Below are 21,846 nucleotides of genomic sequence, written 5' to 3'. Positions count from 1 at the left end.
AACAATCTAAAAAACTAATTGTACAACAACTGTGGCATAAAATTCCCAAACTGAGCATACTCAGCATAAATGCCTTAGAAAGGAGACGTGTGTTCTGCTGAGGGTGAAAACTGTGTATAGAGAAGATACCAGCTGAATCTCCCAAGGAAAGGCATCCTTCAAAATGGATGCCTCAGGAGAGAAAGTCCCTGTCCACACACTCTCACAATCATCACCAAAGTAAAAGAAGGCATACAGTACCAGTACCAGTACAGTGGTACCTCGAGTTACAGACGCTTCAGGTTACAGACGCTTCAGGTTACAGACTCCACTAACCCAGAAATAGTACCTTGGGTTAAGAACTTTGCTTCAGGATGAAAACACGAATCGTGTGGCGGCAGCACGGCAGCAGCGGGAGGCCCCATTAGCTAAAGTGGTACCTCAGGTTAAGCACAGGCCAACCACATCTGAAGGGACACACGTTCCCCATTTCTGTACTCACAGAATGCACTCCTCAAGGCCACAGTTGTGTAAATTGCAAATTGGGTCTAACTACTTTGGCTCCAAGCTGGGAGATGTCTTCATAATTATTTTATTTTTTATTTTTATTTCTTGCAAATTTATTGAAGGAAGGAAAAGGGAATGGAAAAAAAACCACACAAAAGGACGGAGACAAAAAAAGGCAACAGAACAGGGGAAAAACCTGCAGTTCACATTCACAATACAATAAACATCCATCTTAATTTACACCTGCAGATCAATATATGCCATCCAAATGTCGGAATAGGTATCTAAATGAAGTTGGTGTTTATAGAAAGTACCTTTGAAGGTAGCAAGGGTGTTAAGGTCTTCATACCATTGCATAGTAGATGGTATTTATCATTCCAGTCACAGAGTAGGAGCTCGTAAACTCCATTTTTGTTGTCCTGCTGTTGGTCCACACACTACCAGGATATAATTTTAAGATATATGAACACCTGCAAATATCAAGGATTTTGAGATGTTTTCATCCTGACACATTGGCAATCTGTCTTCACAGAAGCAACATCTGACATCACAGCTTTGGATATGCATTTCTTTGCACAATAGGCCTAAAAAACTTGTGGATTTGCAACCCCTCTGTGAGATAGTGTGGTCATCCCAACCTTACAGGGGGAGAAAGGGGGGTATTGGTAGCCCAGAGAAACTGAGCCAGCCAGGTTTGTGAATTAAACCCTCCTCTTCTAACTCCAGCACAGGCACCCTGATCCAGACAGAGAGCTACATTTTTGACAAATGGAACAACATACGCAAGGCCAGATGGGCTGAAAGGAGAAGCGTGACTGCAGTACCCTTTGGAGGATATTCATTCTGCCATCAAAGGAACTTACAGCACTGCCTCTAAGCTAAATGAGAAAGAAGATGAAAGCCAGGACAGCACATTAAAACGCCAATATCATCACCTTTTCTCAAATGAAAATACAGTTAAGTCTGATGCAAAGTAAACAATCCCGTCCAGCTTCAGGGAGAAACCTAATGGTTTGTGATAGCAGTGCACACACGTACCTAGCTCTGAATTAAGTGGCTTGTTCTACCTGAAGCTCACAGGTCGTTCTATGGCGTATCCAGGGTATTTGAAAGAACACGTTCTGAAAGGCACAGCCCATCTTCTGCCAAACCCCAGTGTGGGGTCAAAGACAAGTACTCTCATGAACGGTGCTTGCTGTGGAGATGTTTGGTTCAATATTTAAAATCACACAGTGATGGGTTTGGTAAATAATCCCCCAAGATTCTACAGGTTTCTCCAGAAGAGAGCTGGGATCCAAAAACCACAAACTTGCCTTCTGGGTTAATAAATTCAGAAAAGCTGCCAAACCGAGTTATCTGCTCATTTACTAATTACAATTCCTAATAGTGTAGGTGTGTTTTTTAACCATTTCAACCAAGAAATATACACAGTGAAAGATGAAAAACACAGGAAGATGCTCAGTCTGGAAAGGAAGGCTGCACAAGTGCCCAAAATGAGGTGAGCGCAAGTCCAGAAGAGGCTCAGATCTAAAACTGTGTACATCTATTTGCACCCTAAAGTTCTGAGATAAAAAAAAATTCCAGTATTTTAGTTACCGGTATATATTTTTTTTCTTCTTTCTGCTTTATGCTATGGTTACATGACTCCTCTCTTATTTTGCTTACGTTTCAAAGTGGCTGGCAATACCTTTGAGGCACTTGAGCAAACAGCTACAGGAAGGCTGTTTTTAAAATTGCTCTTTGTAGGCTGTGCCACTGGAGCAGCAGCAAACACAGCTTTCAGGCAGGTTATGGCTGTGTTCATGCTCCTGTTTACTGTGCTGCACTTCCAGTGCTAGGTATTTCATCCATGTTTATATGCAGGTGTATTGTGTAGTTTGCTATAAAATACTATGATCTGATGTTTTGTTTCTCAAGCCAACTTCACACCAAGTAGAGTCCTTAATCCATTCCTAAATTGCCTCTAGCCAATGCATGAACACTTTTGCATAAATACATCCCTGCCTGTCAACACCTCACCTGAGTTCATCCTCTGAGGCCCTTCTTCATGTGCCTCTTCCACGGAAGGTCTGGAGGGTGGCAACACGAGAACGGGCCTTTTCTGCAGTGGCTCCCTGTTTATGGAATGCTCTCCCCAGGAAGGTTCAGCTGACGCCTTCATTATATACCTTTAGGCACCAGGTGAAAACATTCCTTTTATCCCATGTCTTTGGCTGATTGACATCCAATACCCTCTTTAAATGCATGTTTGTTTTTGCTCTTATTTTTCTTATTATTTTGTGCTTTTTATATGGCAGAGATCTACAGGTATAGGGCTGCAAATAATAATAATAGTAACATCCCTTGGTGTGTACACTGCAAGTCTGCCCCAATGAAGGGCATAAGGTAAGGTATGGAGAGCCCAATTTTAGAGCAAAGGGGGCACAAAAAGTGAAGGATAGTAAAACTTTCCCATATCTCATACCCACAACTAACCTCTCCCTAGAAAGTCTCCTTGGATGCTTTTCTTCTCAGCCAAAGTCCAATAAAAGAAGAGAACTGTGCAAGGGAAAAAGAACTTGGGGAGGGGTTGGCAGGAAGAAGCTCAGCGGTATAGAGGTGGAGTAACACTGAGGGGATGCACAGCACTTTTTCAGAGCAATAGCAACGAGGCCATGTGCAGGCCCATCCTTGCTCTGGAAGGTGAATGAGATGACAATGAGGCCTTCATGTTTGATTGTGGCAGGGTTGCCTAAAAGAATTTATAGAATGAGGACAATAATGAAGGAGAGGTTGCTTATTTCTTTCCTTTTCTTTGATGGGGTTCCCTCTTCATGCTAGCAGGTCCAATAATAGCACTTTATCTGCACGACTGCTTGCATTTCTAATTAAAAGCTAAAGATTCCATTTCAGCTAGCTGAAGATCTTTTCTTGAAGCTCAGCATATTTTTGCAGTTGGAAATAAATGCCACTGTGTTCAATGGAGTTTGCTTCTGGGAAAGTATGCATAGCGTTGCAGTCAAGTCAGTCTTAAGAAACTGGATATGGTGCTCCATGGTTTGTGTGAGTCTCTCTCTCTCTCTCTGTGTGTGTGTGTGTGTGTGTGTGTGTGTACACATGTGTGAAAATGTAATAAAAAAAATACCACTGCCTATATGAGGATGTCACCATGTACTGTCTTTGGGGCCTTTATAATGAGCTCCTACACTTACCACTACCCTACTGAAGATGCTATGGTGAGCAGCGGGCAAAGGGAGACTTCAGCTCCCTTCACTCTCATGTCCCTTTTTGTTCTAAAAATCAGACCTCGCCTCTTGCAAGCCCATGTTTCAGCAAATTAGTCTGCAGCGTTCATGTGTCGTCTGAGTGCCAGACTCTTGCCCCAGTTTTGCCTGTCTCTCGAAACATTCATCTGCTTTCCCAAACTACAGAGCTTCAGTAATGATTCACTCAGGGATTGCCTTGCTGAAAGAAACCTGATGCCGGAGCCAAGCACCAAGGATCAATGAAGTCACCAAGCTAGCATCCATGTACATCAAGAGCTCTGTCTGATTAGAACAGCACATTCCAGTTAATTTCTTGGATTTCACTGGCTGTGGGGAGCCACCAATGAAAGTAGCACAACCAAGAAAAAGAAAAACCCCACAGCTTCATCAGACAGGGCCAATGGTACATTGCTCCATATCCTGTTTCTGAGAGAGGCTCAGATCTCTTACCAGCACAAAGCAATAAAAGTACCAATCCCCTCCCAACTTTGTCAAAAAGCAGAGAGCGCACAGTGAATTTTGTAGCCCCTGCAGCTCCCCATGGACTGCAGACTCGGTATCTTGAAAAGACTCACAAATTGCCATCCCATCACGCATTCGGCACTAAAGCACAGTGGGTTTGTGACTGCCAGCACATCAAAATTAATTTTAATGACAAAAGAGGCTATTCTCTGAACACCTGTTCCTACTCGCTATATTTTGCACATCAGAGAATGTCACTTGCTCTTTCCTCCATCCAAAACATCTGGATCACCTAGATGCAGGGAAGGGATTCCTCTCTCTCAAAAAATGAACAGTTGGGATGGAAAACTTAATTTGAGAGTTGAGGACTCCTGGCATGTTATTTCGTTATTTATTATTTATCAACATTTATATATTTATTGACTGTAAACAGAACCTTTTAAGTGATTTACAGGTTTTCCATTAAGTTCTCTTTCAGGCACATACATTTGCCAAAAACTCTGGTTATGGTCTAACCCAAGTTAGGAAAGGAAGGACAAAGAGTGTTTTGCTTTCCCATCAGCTCCACCCAAGATCAATCCCAGAAGGCAAGGCACCTGAAGCTACTGTGGTGGCTGCTGCCCATTGGAAGTAGTAAATGAGAAGGCAAGGAGGTATTGTAAGAGAAGCCAGAGCCATTGAGAGGTAAAAAGGTAAAGGTACCCCTGCCCGTATGGGCCAGTCGTGTCCGACTCTAGGGTTGTGCGCCCATCTCACTTAAGAGACCGGGAGCCAGCGTTGTCCGGAGAGACTTCCGGGTCATGTGGCCAGCATGATGAAGCTGCTCTGGCGAGCCGGCACCAGTGCAGCACACGGAAACGCCGTTTACCTTCCCGCTATAAAGCGGTACCTATTTATCTACTTGCACTTGGGGTGCTTTCGAACTGCTAGGTGGGCAGGAGCTGGGACCGAGCAACGGGAGCTCACCCCACCGTGGGGATTTGAACCGCTGACCATACGATCGGCAAGTCCTAGGCACTGAGGTTTTACCCACAGTGCCACCCGCGGTAGAGCCAACTAATTCTAGTCTTGTCCCCATCCTACCCACTGCTGAGATCTACTTGGGCAGCAGTAATACTGAGGAGGAAGCTGGCAGGGTTGTAAGTAAGAAGGCAGGCAAGTGAGGGCTGGTTGAGGGCAGCTGGTGGTGCAGTGCCTCATTCACCCGAATGCACTAGCTGCTAAGCTGCCACCCAAAACACTGTTCATACATGAGTGCCTAGTGGAAGCTTTCAGCATGCCTTATTACAAAACTTTCCTAACTTTCAAAAGCAGCAGAAAGGTTACTGCTCAAGAGGAGACATCTAAAGCTTATTTGGGCTCAGAGAATATGTTTTATCATGACTCTTTGAGTCCTGACCCTATCTCAAAACACCTTTCCTTCCACTGGGTCTACAGGCCTTCCAGGTGGGCACAGATTTACTGCAGACATTCCTCCTCATGCAACTGTTGTTGTTGTTGTTGTTTAGTCATTTAGTCATGTCCGACTCTTCGTGACCCCATGGACCAGAGCACGCCAGGCAACTCGTGCAACTAGCCAATTCAAAATATGAGGCCTTTTTAAATGGAGAAAGGAAAAGGAAGAATGTAATGGAGAAACTCTGGTTGGTGATAATCCAGCCCCATTGGCAACTTCCCTCCTAGGGCAGGTAGCAGCTTAGAAAGTTGGGTCCACCAGGACCTCAGTACAGGCAGTAAGACCCCTTTCTATATATACACTATGAACCATGTTCCCAAACAGGAATCCCCACAGCTGCTATTTTTAAAATGAAATGTGTATGTATACATATTCAATGTAAACATGAGTGCTAGAGGAACTAGATCTGGTCTGCAAGCCAGGTTCTTACATTCCTCCACCCACCCACAGGCCAACTTTGATAGGTGGTCAGATATTATGACATCTGGTAACAACTTCAAAGTGGCTCACTCTCAGAGTCAATTAACTGATTGGCACTAAGAGCACACCTCTTTGAAAGTTTGCTGTCAGTGCCAATCATCTGATTGCCACTGAGAACACACCTTCAAAGAGGTTCAATGTAATCATTGATTTGATCAATAGTTAAACAAGCCCCTTTGAAATCCCTTTGCAGGCATGGTTGGGATTTAAATCACACCTGCAAACATACATTTTTCCTCTGTGGGCCACAAACATTTAATGAGACAATTACTTTTGTCACTTGTGAATCGCTTTTTCATTTCTCAAAGCTCGCCACCCTTTGCTCCTTCACATAACCTTCTCTGGGGAAAATGCAGCTAACAAAATGTCATGGTGAAGCTCTGGTTCCTCAAAACAACACTCAGTTTGTAATTATATTTTCCCATTGCGAAAAAACAAAAAAAAACCAAAACAAAACACAAATGAACTCCAAATGCTTGTTTTTAATTAAATCACCACAAAAGATTCTCCCTGGAACAAAAGAAGGAAGTTGCCTCTTTAGGATCACCCTTTTAGCTGAACAACAACAGGGCTTTTGTTTATTGGTTTTTACAGCTCAATTTAGAAGCACAGTTTTCTCCAAGGTTCTCCTTTCTGTTTTATTTTCAAGTCAATTGCTTCTTAGACCAATTTCTCCATCTGCATAAATGGCCCTTTTATCATCATGGGCTGAAAGGATATGGACGAAGTAAGCAAACATTAGCTATCTCCCAGGGGATTCCCTTCTTTCACTTCTTTGCTGCCAGCAATCTATTTGGAAAGCATCTCAGCCAGAGGAAATATGTACCTTCAAGGCCACAAACAACCAGGCTTGGCAAAGTTTTGAATCCTGGAGCAATCAGGAGCTGTAACTGGAAACTCCAGAAAAGCAATGAAACAATTTGAATGAAGCATTGCCCTTGAAACACCCTGTCCCATTGGTACAAGGGGGATCATTTCCCCTTGGTCTAAGTCAGTTCCCCATTCCTGGTCTAAGGTATAGTCATGATTGAATGAACCCCAATAGCTGAAGTGTGGCTTCCTAACCTTTGCGCTTGATGGCTCCCCAGTAGTGTATCCTCTCAAGGTTTCTCTCATGACAACTTTGGACTACAAGGCATGTTAGAGAAAAACTATGAAGGAATTTGAAAGACAAGGTGTTTACACTGACTGCTGAGAGGATAGAAAGCCAATGGAAGCAACCTTGCTCTCTGTTTGCTTGTGAGAGGCATACCTTGGAGCATATGCTTCCTATTTTGCTTGATTCAAAGGGGACCAGTTTACCACAAGGAAACTGGCAAATCACTCAAAGATGTCAACATTCCAGAATGACCGCTCCCCACATCAAATGGGGGGCGCCTTTTGCTTGGTCGCGCGCAGCCCCCCGGAACCCAGTGTAGCTCCCGGTAGTACGAGCTGGCTTCGCCCTCCCCAGGCTGGATACCTAGAGGTCTCTTCCTACCTCAGCCAATCGCCCAATCCTGCCTGGGGAGGCATTGCCAGGGGATCGGCCAGGTGGGGAGGACCGCCCTGCCCGCACAACAGAAGGTGAATCTTACCTGCAAAGCATCAGTTGGCTCCAGAGCTTCTCCCACTCTGCCCTCCTTCAGTTAAGCCTTCTTTGTAGGTTAACCTCTTCTCCACAGGTACATGGGCGCTGCTACATCATGGTCGCTGTTGAAGGGCTGGAAAGGAATTTTCCTGCATTGGCTGATTTTGCCTTTCCCGTACCACAACGTCACAACTTTGGCAGTTTCAGGCCTGGGGCAGAATCCTTTAGTCTATCTTCCTAAATAGTAGCTGAACTACTTAAAATTTTAAAAGATGATGCTGTTAAGGTGCTACACTCAATATGCCAGCAAGTTTGGAAAACTCAGCATTGGCCAGACGATTGGAGAAGATCAGTCTACATCCCAATCCCAAAGAAGGGAAGTGCCAAAGAATGCTCCAACTACCGCACAATTGCACTCATTTCACACACTAGCAAGGTTATGCTTAAAATTCTACAAGGAAGGCTCAAGCAGTATGTGGACCGAGAACTCCCAGAAGTGCAAGCTGGATTTAGAAGAGGCAGAGGAACCAGAGACCAAATTGCAAACATGCGCTGGATTATGGAAAAAGCTAGAGAGTTCCAGAAAGACATTTACTTCTGCTTCATTGACTATGCAAAAGCCTTTGATTCTGTCAACCACAGCAAACTATGGCAAGTTCTTAAAGAAATGGGAGTGCCTGATCACCTCATCTGTCTCCTGAGAAATCTCTATGTGGGACAAGAAGCTACAGTTAGAACTGGATATGGAACAACTGATTGGTTCAAAATTGAGAAAGGAGTACAACAAGGCTGTATATTATCTCCCTGCTTATTTAACTTATATGCAGAATTCATCATGTGAAAGGCTGGGCTGGATGATTCCCAAGCCGGAATTAAGATTGCCGGAAGAAATATCAACAACCTCAGATATGCAGATGACACAACCTTGATGGCAGAAAGTGAGGAGGAATTAAAGAACCTTTTAATGAGGGTGAAAGAGGAGAGCACAAAATATGGTCTGAAGCTCAACATCAAAAAAACGAAGATCATGGCCACTGGGCCCATCACCTCCTGGCAAATAGAAGGGGAAGAAATGGAGGCAGTGAGAGATTTTACTTTCTTGTGCTCCATGATCACTGCAGATGGTGACAGCAGTGACGAAATTAAAAGATGCCTGCTTCTTGGGAGAAAGGCGATGGCAAACCTAGACAGCATCTTAAAAAGCAGAGACATCACCTTGCCAACAAAGGTCCGTATAGTAAAAGCCATGGTTTTCCCAGTAGTGATGTATGGAAGTAAGAGCTGGACCATAAGGCTGATCGCCGAAGAATTGATGCTTTTGAATTATGGAACTGGAGGAGACTCTTGAGAGTCCCATGGACTGCAAGAAGATCAAACGCATCCATTCTTAAGGAAATTAGCCCTGAGTGCTCACTGGAAGGACAGATCGTGAAGCTGAGGCTCCAATACTTTGGCCACCTCATGAGAAGAGAAGACTGCATGGAAAAGACCCTGATGTTGGGAAAGATTGAGGGGAGAAGGGGACGACAGAGGACGAGATGGTTGGACAGTGTTCTCGAAGCTACAAACATGAGTCTGACCAAACTGCAGGAGACAGTGGAAGACAGAAGTGCCTGGCGTGCTCTGGTCCATGGGTAACGAAGAGTCGGACACAACTAACGACTAAACAACAACAACCATCTTCCTAAATGGGGGGGGCATGAAGCTGTGACCCACCCCCCCTTGCGGCGGTGATCCCAGGGTTCCCCGTTAAAGGGGTCTTGAGGGGAGGCATTGGCCATACACCAAGAGGTTGTCATTGCTCTCCCCTGCAAAACGGGGGACAGGCTCTCTGTTTGAACATATGTTCTCCAGAGCCAGCCCAATCCCCACACATTCTGGATAACCCTGATGTCTCCCAGATCCCCGGCTGGGGACTGGGAAGGATAAATGCCCAATGCCTGAGCCAAGGTCTCCCTAGATCCGAAACTTAATAAAGTGGCCAATTTTAATCCCATAGCACGTTGTCTTGAGTCATTATTCCACTTGGGGGTTGCCTGGGGTTGGGGGACTCCACCTACCCATGTAATAAGTCTTGTAGTCCAGATCCATGATGGGAATGTTGGTACTTACCTCCTACCTACCCAGGATAGAGTCAATTGTTGTGAGAACCATAACAGATGACATGCACACATACCTATACCATAACACAAATATCATGCAACAAGAGCCATTGATGGCTGCCATTGTGCCCAAGGACTTCAAGCATTACACCTGCCCAAGGACTTCAAGCATTACAAGCAGGTTTTTGCCATCCAGTTCACAGAGTCATCTGAGTGATGATGGGGGTGCTTGACACAAAGTTGTCATTATTTGGCCACAGTCCCATGTTCTTCATCCACCATTAGATACATACACAGCAGTATCTTGCCACCCTTAAAGATTTAGGTGACAGTAAGGATATTCCACTTATCTGGTTGCATTAAAATATCCCACCTGCCCAAGAACTTCCTGACAGTAAGAGCTGTTCGACAGTGGAATTTGCTGCCAAGGAGTGTTGGAGGTCTTTAAGCAGAGGCTTGACAACCATATGTCAGGAGTGCTCTGATGGTGTTTCCTGCTTGGCAGGGGGTTGGACTCGATGGCCCTTGTGGTCTCTTCCAACTCTATGATTCTATGATTCTATAAGTCTTTGGATCTGGCAAGCAGTGTTAGCCATTGCCACCAGCAACTGAAGAGGTCCATATGGTTGTATATAGGAATGGGGAGAAATTCAGTTTAGTTCCCATATATATTAATAACACCCATATATATTAATAACAACCTACCTTAATTGTGCTTCCCAAACAGTATGTGAACCCATCAAAATTTGTACTTCCCAATTTTGCAATAGAGTTCTCCAACCAAAGAATGTGTACAGAAATGCATACAAAAGAATATTAGTGAAAATGCAAAAACACATTACATTAGGGGAAATGGAATCACATAAAATGTGTATGTTAGTCAAAACTGCATGCAAATGTGGCTATTGGGAGAAATACATACTAAAATTCTAGTGAATTTTCACAAGGACTTTTTAAAAAGTCACAAGCTGATGCGGAAATGGGCTGAACCAAACTTAAGATTTGAAAAAATGAGAAAAAGAGAGCAACCAAAGCTGACAGATTTGTCCATTATGTGTGGCAACATCCCCGTTCCACCAAAGTCCCCAGCCTAAAGTTCATGTAACACCTTTCATGCTAACTGCACAAGGTGCTTTCCATTTAAAAAAAAAATCAGCTATCTGAGGTTTAAAATTAAATTCCCCCAAAAGCCATTTAAAAGCAAATACGTTAACGCATCTCCTCCTCCTCCTCTCCTGCTTTCATACCTTCTCCCTTCCACCCCCACCCCATCTCCCAGCGAAGCAAGCATACTCAATCTTTTTTGTCTCAGCAAATGGCTTTTAAGTTCCTCTCGTTCCCTCTAATTTATATTATTTTAATTATTGAATAGCCCTCTCACTCATCGCCTGGAACATTAACGCATTTTTAAAAGGGACCTAGGAAAATCAAACTCCATCAGTGATCTGTTTTTCTGTCTCAACTAACAGCCTCCAGCTCTCCCAGGAGACCCAGCGTTTGGCTGCTGCTTGCTGGGTAAAGGGATTGAGGAGGGGGAGAGAAAATCATGAAGAGGGGGGAAATGATGTCTTAGAAAGAAACAGATACCATTTGCTAATGCTGAAATTGTGCACCTTGGGCAGAGAACACGCTTGTGCTTTGTGGATATTACATTGCAGCTGCTTCAGCATTTGCATGATATTTACATTTATCTATGCTTTTCCCTGTATCTGTGTTGCTGCTAAGGGGTTTTTTGTTCAAACAAACTTTCTAGCCTAGGGAGGTTCCTATGTATAATAGGTGCTCAGCAAGAAAATATGGTAATTATAAAGTCTTCTTATTTCTTTCAGCTTGTATAGGGGTGGGGGCACAAACTAGAGTAGATTAAACCTGACAGCAAAATGCTCAAATGCTGGTATTTGGGTCAAATACTGCTCTTCGGTCATTTCTGCACCCTCATCCAAAAAACAATGGCAGAATCTGCCATGTTATCAATGAATTGGCTTCAGAGCCATAATCGCATTCATGGGTATTTGCATAGTCTTCCCCACAACATTTGCATATTCAGATTATTTAAACCTTTTCACTGTCAGAATAATCTTATTCTTCATACCAAACTCTATCCATTGTCGCAGTACTATAACCCTTTCACACCAAGCTATATTCATCCTGGCTGCATTAAAGCTTTAATTCTGCCTATCTACAAGGGAACGGCCATTTTCTGCAGCTTTAAAAGGTGGGCTTTGAACCCAAGTGTCAGCTCACTAGTCTATCCACTGATCCGCACTGAATCACTTTTACATGACTGGTGTCCCATTAGCTCCCTTTCAGTCCTCCAGTTCAGAGACTGATTTAGTGATTGGTTACAGCACAGCAAACGATGTTGTTTTGCAATTTCATATCTGAGTTCTTCAAAACTCCAGGATGAATATCCGGTGCTCCTGGTGACTTATTACTGTTCATTTTATCAATTTGCTCTAAAACCTGACACATCAATTTCTGGCAATTCCTTAGATTTATCACTTCAAAAGAATAGCTCAGGTGTGTTTCTCCCCAATGCCTTTTGCAGCAAAAGCTGAAGCAAAGAATTCATTTACTTTCTCTGCAGTGTTCCTATCTTCATTGAGTGCACATTTTACTCCCTGATGGTCACAGCTACAACAGCTCTCCTGCAGCTTTCTTCCTTCTAATGTACTTTTTAAAGAATCTATCATTTTTGTTATATCATATTATGTCCTACAAATTCCCGACTGATCAGAATTATTAAAATCTTACAAAAGTTTGTGCTCCCAGCTATTCTCCTGCGCTTGGCTATTTAGTCATGTTGGGATGCTTGTGCCTATATAAAGTGGGCTACTGGGGCTTACTAGGTCCTTGCTAGCATCTGGCCCTTCAAGTAAGTCCCGATCTGCAACACCAGGCAAGGCTCTGGAGGAAGCCATATTTGGACACTGCCAGGAGGCTCCACTTATAAAAAATGAGGGGGTTTAGCCTGGGGCAGAAGGAACGGAGCAAAGATAGGGTGGATATCAAAACCTCAGAAAGATGGGGGAGGAACCCCAGTGGAGACACAGGCTGGCATAGCTAGACCCCCAAGTAACAATAACTCTGGGTGGCTTCCAACAAAACATTAAAACATAATAGTCTGTTAAACATTAAAAACTTCCCTAAACAGGGCTGTCTTCAGATGTCTTCTAACAGTCTGCTAGTTGTTTTTCTCTTTGACATCTGGTGGGAGGGCATTCCACAGGGCAGGTGCCACTACCAAGAAGGCCTCTGCCTGGTTCCATATAACTTGGCTTCTCGCAGTGAGGGAACCACCAGAAGGCCCTCAGCACTGGACCTCAGTGCTGAACGATTGGGATGGAGACACTCCTTCAGGTATACTGGGCCAAGGCCATTTAGAGCTTTAAAGGTCAACACCAACACTTTGAATTGTGCTCATAAACGAACTGGGAGCCAATGTAGGTCTTTCAAGATCGGTGTTACGTGCTCTCGCCGGCCGCTCCCAGTTACCAGTCTAGCTGCCACATTCTGGATTAGTTGTAGTTTCCAGGTCACCTTCAAAGGTAGCCCCACATAGAGTGCATTGCAGTAGTCCAAGCGAGAGATAACTAGAGCATGCACCACTCTGGCAAGACAGTCTGCGGGCAGGTAGGGTTTCAGCCTGCGTACCAGATGAATCTGGTAAACAGCTGCCCTGGACACAGAATTGACCTGCGCCTCCATGGACAGCTGTGAGTCCAAAATGACTCCCAGGCTGTGCACCTGGTCCTTCAGGGGCACAGTTACCCCAGAGAGTATGGAGACTTGGTGTTCCCTCCCATGCCAGAGGCCACTTTCAGGCTGTCTCCCCAAGCCCCCATTGGGTGGCACTAGGATCCTCATGGGTGCCTCCTTGGGGCCTAAGGAACCAATTTCCTCCCAAGCTGCCTCATTTGTCCAACAGCACTGGGAGTGCACCAGGTGGGAGGCCATGAAGTCAAAATCAGAGGTGAGAAGCAGTATTGCTTCTGAATATCAGTTTCTGCTTGGGTTCTGCTTTAGGGTTCCCCTACAAGCATCTGGATGGGAAACAGGATGCTGAACTAGATGGCTCATTGACCTAATCCAGCAGCCTCTTATGAGTGCAGAAGAAGTGTCCATTTTCAAGGTTGACCCTTCAAGAGCTCTAGTGCTCAGAAAAAGGGAAGGGTAGAAGTAGAGGTCCCAAAGGTTTTAGTTCACCTCCAACCATTCTTGGGTCAAGTTGCTCTCTTGGTGCTCTCCATGGTGCTGTGTCAACTGACCTGCCTTGCTGCCATTTCCCATGAGCTCTAATACTGACCAATCTTAAGGAAGCAGCGTCAGAATCACTAGCTTAGCCTTCAGCAGCTGTGGGGAACCTCCAGCAGACAGGCCTAATGACGCCCTCCAGGCCTTTCCATTAGGCTCACAAGGTTGTATTGAGCACGCCACCTGCTCTATACCTGACATCATATGTGTGTGGCTCAGGTAAAGACTCAACTTGGTGAAAAAGGCAGGGCTTACATGTGCCGCTCATCAACGGGGTCTGCAAAGTCCTACAGAGGCAAAGGAAAATGCTTGCCAAGTGCTGATGATCAGCTGGTTGTCAGCGTTTGCAAAGCACTGCTCTTTTATCCACACAGTTTGATTTCAAACTGTTTGGGCAAAGGAAAATGGACCAGCTGATGTGATAGTGATGTCAAGCAGCTGACAGTGAGGCCACCCATCAAACTTGGTCCACAGAGGGGGAGGTATGGATCTCCCCCACCCCTGGTCTTCAAAGAAACCCATATTACTTGCCCCACACACATGCCCATCTCCCAGTGTTGCTGTAGTTCCTACACTATCGTCTGGAATAAGTATTGGAATATGGTGCAGGAAATAATATATAATATACTGAGAAATGATGAGGTGATAAGGTGAAGGCCACATAAGCACTTCTTATGGGCCTGACATCTCACGTTGCATCAACCAATCACACTTTATTCCTATTTGTTTGGCAATAACGTCTGTACCATGACTACTTAGCAGGTAGCTGCCTCTGTTCTGAATGATAAACGTGTCAAGCTATGGCAATCATTCAGCTATTAGGAACTGAGAGAAGATGTGATTTCACACTTTGGGTGTATAATCCGCAGCCCCATTATCCAATCATCTGCAATATCTGGTGTCAGGATGATATATATTAATATGGTTTCATATACTATCTATTAACGGGTTGGAAAGCAGATAAGTTGAGAGCATTAGTCTGTACAAGACAACCACGCAGAGGCTTCTGAACATATCTTAACATTACAACGGAAGTGAAAGATGGTTGAGATTTATCATCAGGCTATATTTTATGAAAGAAAGAGTCGTCATTCACCATTAGCAACTAATTCAACTGATGAAAGAGTGTTCCCATTGGCTGTTGGATTATTTATGTGGCTCAGTTCCACTCCTGCCATATATTCACTGTGCAACCTGGGACAAGTTCCCTAAAATGCTCTTTGCAACAATGCTTCTCAGAATGTCAACCCTTCTTCAAAGGGGGAGCATTTTTTTACACACCCCAACTCACCCCTCATTTCCCAATCATCTTGTTATAAGGCTAGGCAGATATTTGTCCCTCCCCATCACCCACTTTTCTTATCCATCTTTCCTGTTCAGCCTAAGTTGGGAGAGGGCAGCATTAATCTCTCAGTCGCAGCACATACAACATACTGTTTATTCTTGCTGAGCACCACATCAGCATAGTAAGTTACAACTCAGCCTCTGTAAGACAATCCACTGAACGGCAGGACTCTCTTAATGTCACACTCAACTTGCTCTTTCCTATCAAATGCACAGCTGCTTGCTATAGATTGCTCACATATCCTGTGCTCATTCCAGATATATTGTCAGGAGCACAAATAACAATAAGGTACCCCAACAAGCTGAACTTACCTATATTGGAATGCAGTCAAAACTGCAGATAAAAATTAAAATGCTGGTGGAATTTCATGCAGTTTTTTAAAAAAATAAATAAATACAGATGGCTGCAAAATGTGGAGAATTGAACTCAACACTGGAAAAATGAAAATGACAGATCCTCCTTTCCCTACTTGAGACAGGGCTTTTCCTGCTGTAGCCCCCCAGCTGTGAACTCCTCTCTGGAGAGAGGTCAGATTGCTCCATCTTTACCTAACTTTAAGTGCGCTGTAAACATTATTTTTTTCTGCCTGGCTTTTGCTGGATTCTAAACTTCATCCTTTATATTTGCTTTTTTCTGTTTTAATTAATGCTTTCATATGTGTGGTTGTTTCCATATTGCTTGTTTTATATTGGCTATAACTCTGGGGGCAGGAAGGCAATTAATAATAATAACAGCACCAGCACTGCATCCATTTGGCAGCTTCCTCACATACACACATGCACCTGATTTTAGGCACAGGAACAAATAGCAAGGTGCTTTGTTTTGCTGACACTTTACCAGCACTAGCTCCATTCTACACTACTAATACAGTATCTGGTCATAGTGCCATCAGGTCAGGACTTTGGGGCAAATATCCAGAGCCCCACTCAGCAAAATGAATTGGTGAGCCTCCAAATGCAGCAGGGCTGGCTTCGCACATTTGGAAGGAAGTGTGAAGTAATACACATTATCATCTAAAGAAGCGGAGCCAGAAGACCATTAAGTCCAGAGTCTAAAATTACTTAGCCGCACCACTGTATATAGTCCCCATGCTATGGCTAGCTCTGTTCTGCTGATATGCTGAGAATTTCACATTCTCACACTTTTCACCTGCAAGGAAGAAGAAGAAGAAGAAGAGGAGGAGGAGGAGGAGGAGGAGGAGGAGGAGGAGGAGGAGGAGGAGGAGTTTGGATTTGAGATCCCGCTTTATCACTACCCAAAGGAGTCTCAAAGCAGCTAACATTCTCCTTTTCCTTCCTCCCCCACAACAAACACTGTGAGGTGAGTGGGGTTGAAAGACTTCAAAGAAGTGTGACTGGCCCAAGGTCACCCAGCAGCTGCATGTGGAGGAGCAGAGATGCGAACCCGGTTCCCCAGATTACATGTCTACCTCTCTTAACCACTACACCACACTGGCTCCCAGTGTTTCTGCTGCCACTGCTCCTGTGTCAGAAATGTTCCGGTGGGGGGCAGGAAGCAGGGACATTTTCTTTTCCTCCTTTTAGAAGGGTACTTATGTGCTGGTATGCACAGAACGTATTGAATTTTAATTTAAACATTATTATTTAAATTTTAAAATATTATCAACTAGAGTCAGAGGCACCAGGTTGTCCCCAAGATTGAGGGGGGTGCGTTTCATGCACATGTGATGTCATGTGAGCGACACACAAGTGGCATCACATCATCCAGAGAAGGTTGAGCACTTTGCTGGAGCTGGCTGGCTGCCCTATGTGTGACATTGCATGTGTGTGATGCACAACAGGCCCCTTTCCAACAAAGATGAAGGGGGCTGGAGACACGTCAGCCGCCTAGAGTTGGCACACCTGGCTACAGCTAACTTCACCCATTCCCCATAAGCTTTGTTCTAGAGCCCATGGCAATATTTCCAGCTCCCAAGAGACTTGGGTTGTAAATCACTTTGGGTTGCCCTGGGCAAGATAAAGCAACTAACAAATTCAATAAATCATCATAATAAATAGAGTACAGTCCCTACATAGCTTGAAGATGTCGGACATGCTGCATCTCAGAACCCCTAAAACTCATTTCAAAAAAAACATACTATTTGGAAGCGTTCTCTTGCTCCCGCTCCTCTGGAGTACTTTTTGCAAGGTGGGCCTGACATAGGCAGGTCTAACGCTGGCATCCATAACAACGGCATAATCTACCTTGTTATTTCGAAAGGTTCTATATGTACTTGCTCCCTCTCCCACAAAGGGTCACCGACTGTACAAAGTATCCCCATCTGCCAAACAATTCAGAGAACACAATGAAAAGGGATGTTTCATTCAACAGTGGCCGTGACCTTCAAAGAATTTATGCAATAGTAAGAGTTGAATCGATGAAAACTCCACTGCCCACCAGAACTCTTTCAAATGCTTTAAACAACCCACTGTGAAAGAGTCATCTGGATTTTTCCTATTTTGCAGCCCTTTGTACTTTGAGTCTTGTAAGTATCCATTCAGAGCAGAACTATTTGAAATGGCTGATAGCACTTCCAGAAAGAACGTGCGACAACAAAAGATATAGCAAGGCAGCTCCATATCTTATACTAGTTTGCATGTGGATGCGAGAACTTTGCAGCTCTGTATGCATACAGCAAGCAAAAGGAGTATTCAATTAGCACACACTTTACTCCCTCTAATGTCCTGTCTCTCACTGGATGAAGACCACGAACTCAGATTCTGGTTTCTGCCAAAAACTTTAATGCTCATATCAGTACACTACATAGGCAATGCAACAGCTAAAGGCAGAGCAGGTAGTATGTCTGGCTAAGCAAGCTAAGGCATTGATCCAGCGAGTGACATATTCCCTTGGTTCCTGCTTTAAAGGATGGGGCAAGCACAGCTTTAGCAAGGGAAGAAAGAGACAGCTTTGGACTGGATGGGGTCTGTTTGCTGGTGTCACAGAGTGTGCCAGCCACTCCTCACACAGTCCAAAGTTGGCATTACCTCTTTATTATCAAAACCAGACTTGGAAGATTTTCATCTCCACAGACTTGGCTGAGTGTCAGGCCTAATGTCAGTTCATGACATCCAAAACATCTGGATGGCCAAAGGATCCTCACACCTGATGTATATATAAACATAAAAAGTAAACCATATGGAGAGGCAATTGAACTTTTTTGCAGGTATCTCTCCTCCAGCCAGCAGGAACCTCAGGAAATGCCACTCTGATTCCTCTTCCACACTAGGAGTGATGGCATCATCTGCTGGTACAGTATTAGCCAGGATTATAAGCTTGGAGGACAGATACTGAAGATTTACCTCACTATTTACAGGTTTGCCCAATCTACAATAATATAAGAGCAGCCTAGTTCAAACATTTAAATATCCCAGTTGGGAAATCAATTGGATATTTGATTAACTTTTTATTAGAGGCAGGTCCCCCTACACCTCTGAAAAGTTGGCTGTTTTGCCTTTAGAGTGGCAATTTTAAGGGGAAAGGTTTGTGGGGATTATAAATTAAATTCTTCAGGGAAGCAAACTCTTATCTGATAAAATGCATGGTTTTAATCATCACTTTAACTGTGTAAAGCATTTTATTCTGTGTTATGTATTTTGATTTTTTTTAATGGCTTCACCGACACAAATTAATAATATTTGTATTCATAACATATGGATCCCTACAGTTGGCATGGCTATGGATTCTCTGTCTCCCTGGGGCATGACTATGGAGGGTTCCTCCACTTCAGAATTTACCACTGCATTACAGCTGCTGTTTCCACCGCTATGGAACTGTGAGACACAATTTACAAGGACATTAATCCACAGCACATGTATGGGGTAAGTTTCCATCCAAAGGATTTTATCTTGATGGATTTGCCTTCGAACTTCTCTGACACCTGGCAAAATGGCTCACTCTGTCTAAGATACTATGGAGACTTGCTGTGCTAAAAATGCTTCTGCTTCCTGCATTTTACATCACCTCCCGTGGCATCCTTGAGAATACACCTATGTGCGTATGTGAGTACAGCCCACTAGCCAGACACCAGACTCTATCCTGCTTTGTTTAGCAGGTAAATTAGAGCACAGGGTGGTATGTCTGCCAAAAAAATAATAATTAAGCAGCACTGTGAACAATGCAACAAAATGCCTATTAAAGAAGGAACATCAAACTTCCCTCAAACAGTTTCTCACATCACTGCAATGCCGCAAGAGGATAGGTTTGAAGGCGAGGTGTGTGCTTCTTGACCTCTCAGTTTACAGTCTAACAAATCCATGCACTTTGGAACCTCACAGCAAGAATCAACGCAGATCTATGAACACTTCCCACTTACAACATAAACTGCCTAACTTTTCAGCTAAAGGAAAATTTGGGAGTAAGCTTTTACTGGATCCATGGAATAGAACTAATTCTGAAAGCATGATCAGCAGGAGACATTGATTATTTGCAGCTAGGAAGGGGCTTACATGCTCTACAGGGGTCCATTTAGGGAAGGTAAGAAGGACATTTTTCTCATCACCCCAAGTTTTTCATACTCCATTCAATTAAGTGTGTGTGTGTGTGTGTGTACATGGCTCTCATCTTCTCATTTAACTCCAACAACAACCCTGTGACATAGATTAGTTTGAGAGGCAAATACTGGCCAAGGTCATCCAGTGAGCTTCATGGCCAAGTGGGGATTTGAACCCTGGTCTCCCTGGTCCTAGTCCAACACTCTAACCACTACGTTATGTTGGTTCAGTGCCAGAGAAAATAGATTGCAACACAGCAAAATCCAGTTGCTTCTCAAACCTGGAAAGGTATCCGCCCTCCCAAAAAGATTCTGCAAACATCCTGGATGTGTTCTGTACAGGTGACTAATAGCATGGTGAAAGACTGGGAAATGTATGTTCTGACATTTCAAAGGCTCTCAGCTTTAGTAGACTTACACACATAAAGATTTCATGCAAATAATAAAGTAAACTCATGCCTACAAAAGCTCAGGACACAATACATATGTCAAAAGGTATCAAATGATTATTTGTTTGTTTGCTACTCTTACTTCTAGAGAGAGGAAGTCTGCAGTCTTCTGCACATTTACCTGGCAGTAAATCCCATTGACATCAATCAGACTTCCTTCTGAGTGCATATGCTTGGAATTTCTCTGTTAGTAACAAATGATGCTTGCACCCTGTGTCTTGTTTTCATATGCAAATAGAGGCAGTAAATAGAAATGCAAATATTTTAATATTTCTTTGACATCTTCAGAATACATAAAGAACAATATTAATTAAAATGATACCCTTGAAACGACCATTCAGCGAGGGAGTTCTAATCCACAGCATAGGAACTATCCAAGGTTCTCAGCACTGGAAGCTGGCAGAAGAGAAAAGTATTTGCCAGTTTTCCTGAATGGTCCTTAGAGCCACTGTAGCCACAGTAATGTTACTCATTACAAAAGTTCATCCCCTTTGGGGATGGAAAGTGGCTGCTTCTGGCATTTGCAGCCATTGGAAAGTATTTAGGTGACTTGCTGAATGCACCTGAGCATTTGCCCAAGTGTATAAAGTGTTGCTACTGGGAATGAAACATCTGGGCAAGTTTCATGCAAGTATTGCCTAGTTCAGCAGGACCACAAAGACATCTACATGGAATTGTACTCCTAAGCAACCAGTTCAGCAGTCTGTAGGAGAGATCTAGCCTTGTCACAGGAGACCTCTGGCAAGCTACAATTCAGAGTAAAAAGAGAAAAATAATTCCGTTCAAAGAAAGAATGCATTCCACATCCCGAGGGTTACTAAAGTTGCAGGTAGCCATGTCGTTCCACCAGAAAGAGTCAAGAGCAACAGTGGGCGGCAACTTTTTAAAGTTGTAATCATTCATCTTGTTTTTATTATTGCTTGTAAGCCGCTCTGAGCCCGGCCTTGGCTGGGGAGGGCGGGGTATAAATAAAATTATTATTATTATTATTATTATTATTATTATTATTATTATTATTAGGACCAAACTCTCCCTGAGGCTGAGAGGCACCGTCCCTTCAACACACACCAGATTTGCTGTCAAATGTGAGCACTTCCTGGATAAGATGCCTGGCTGCTCTCCCCCTCTCTCACACACCACCCTGGCCATTCTGCTCTCCTCCCACATGGAGTCCAGAACCATTCTGGGGGAGAGGCAGATGGTGGGTGGCTTCAGCCTTGGCTGGCACAGTGATTCACAGCACATTTCCCCATGCTGCTGCAGATGCCTCCTCACCCACATCATCCATTGGAGTGGCACTACTCTGATCTTCTACTCTGGGGCCCATACCTAACAGTGCCACTGATACATACAAACACAGTTCCAGTGCCAAACTGGAAAAGAGCTCAAGAACAGCTGCCTTAAGGAATTAGACAGAATGACAGCTCCAACACAGAAGAAGAACGTGGCAGGAAATCAACTGACCACTGACCAAATTAATAAGTAGTATTAAAACCTTTTTAAAT

The 21,846-nt window shown here is 43.9% G+C and overlaps 1 protein-coding gene across 2 annotated transcripts in view; it reads right to left on the bottom strand.

Moving 5' to 3' along the window:
* The window catches only part of GRM4 (glutamate metabotropic receptor 4), a 287,327-nt gene that overhangs the window by 208,598 nt on the left and 56,883 nt on the right, over nt 1–21,846 (bottom strand). The window lies entirely within an intron of this gene.

Source organism: Podarcis gaigeae, assembly GCF_964106915.1.
Source record: "Podarcis gaigeae genome assembly, chromosome: 6".
In the NCBI taxonomy this organism is placed as follows: domain Eukaryota; kingdom Metazoa; phylum Chordata; class Lepidosauria; order Squamata; family Lacertidae; genus Podarcis; species Podarcis gaigeae.
The sequence above is the reverse complement of the archived record's forward strand: the minus strand, read 5'-3'. Positions and strand labels throughout refer to the sequence as shown.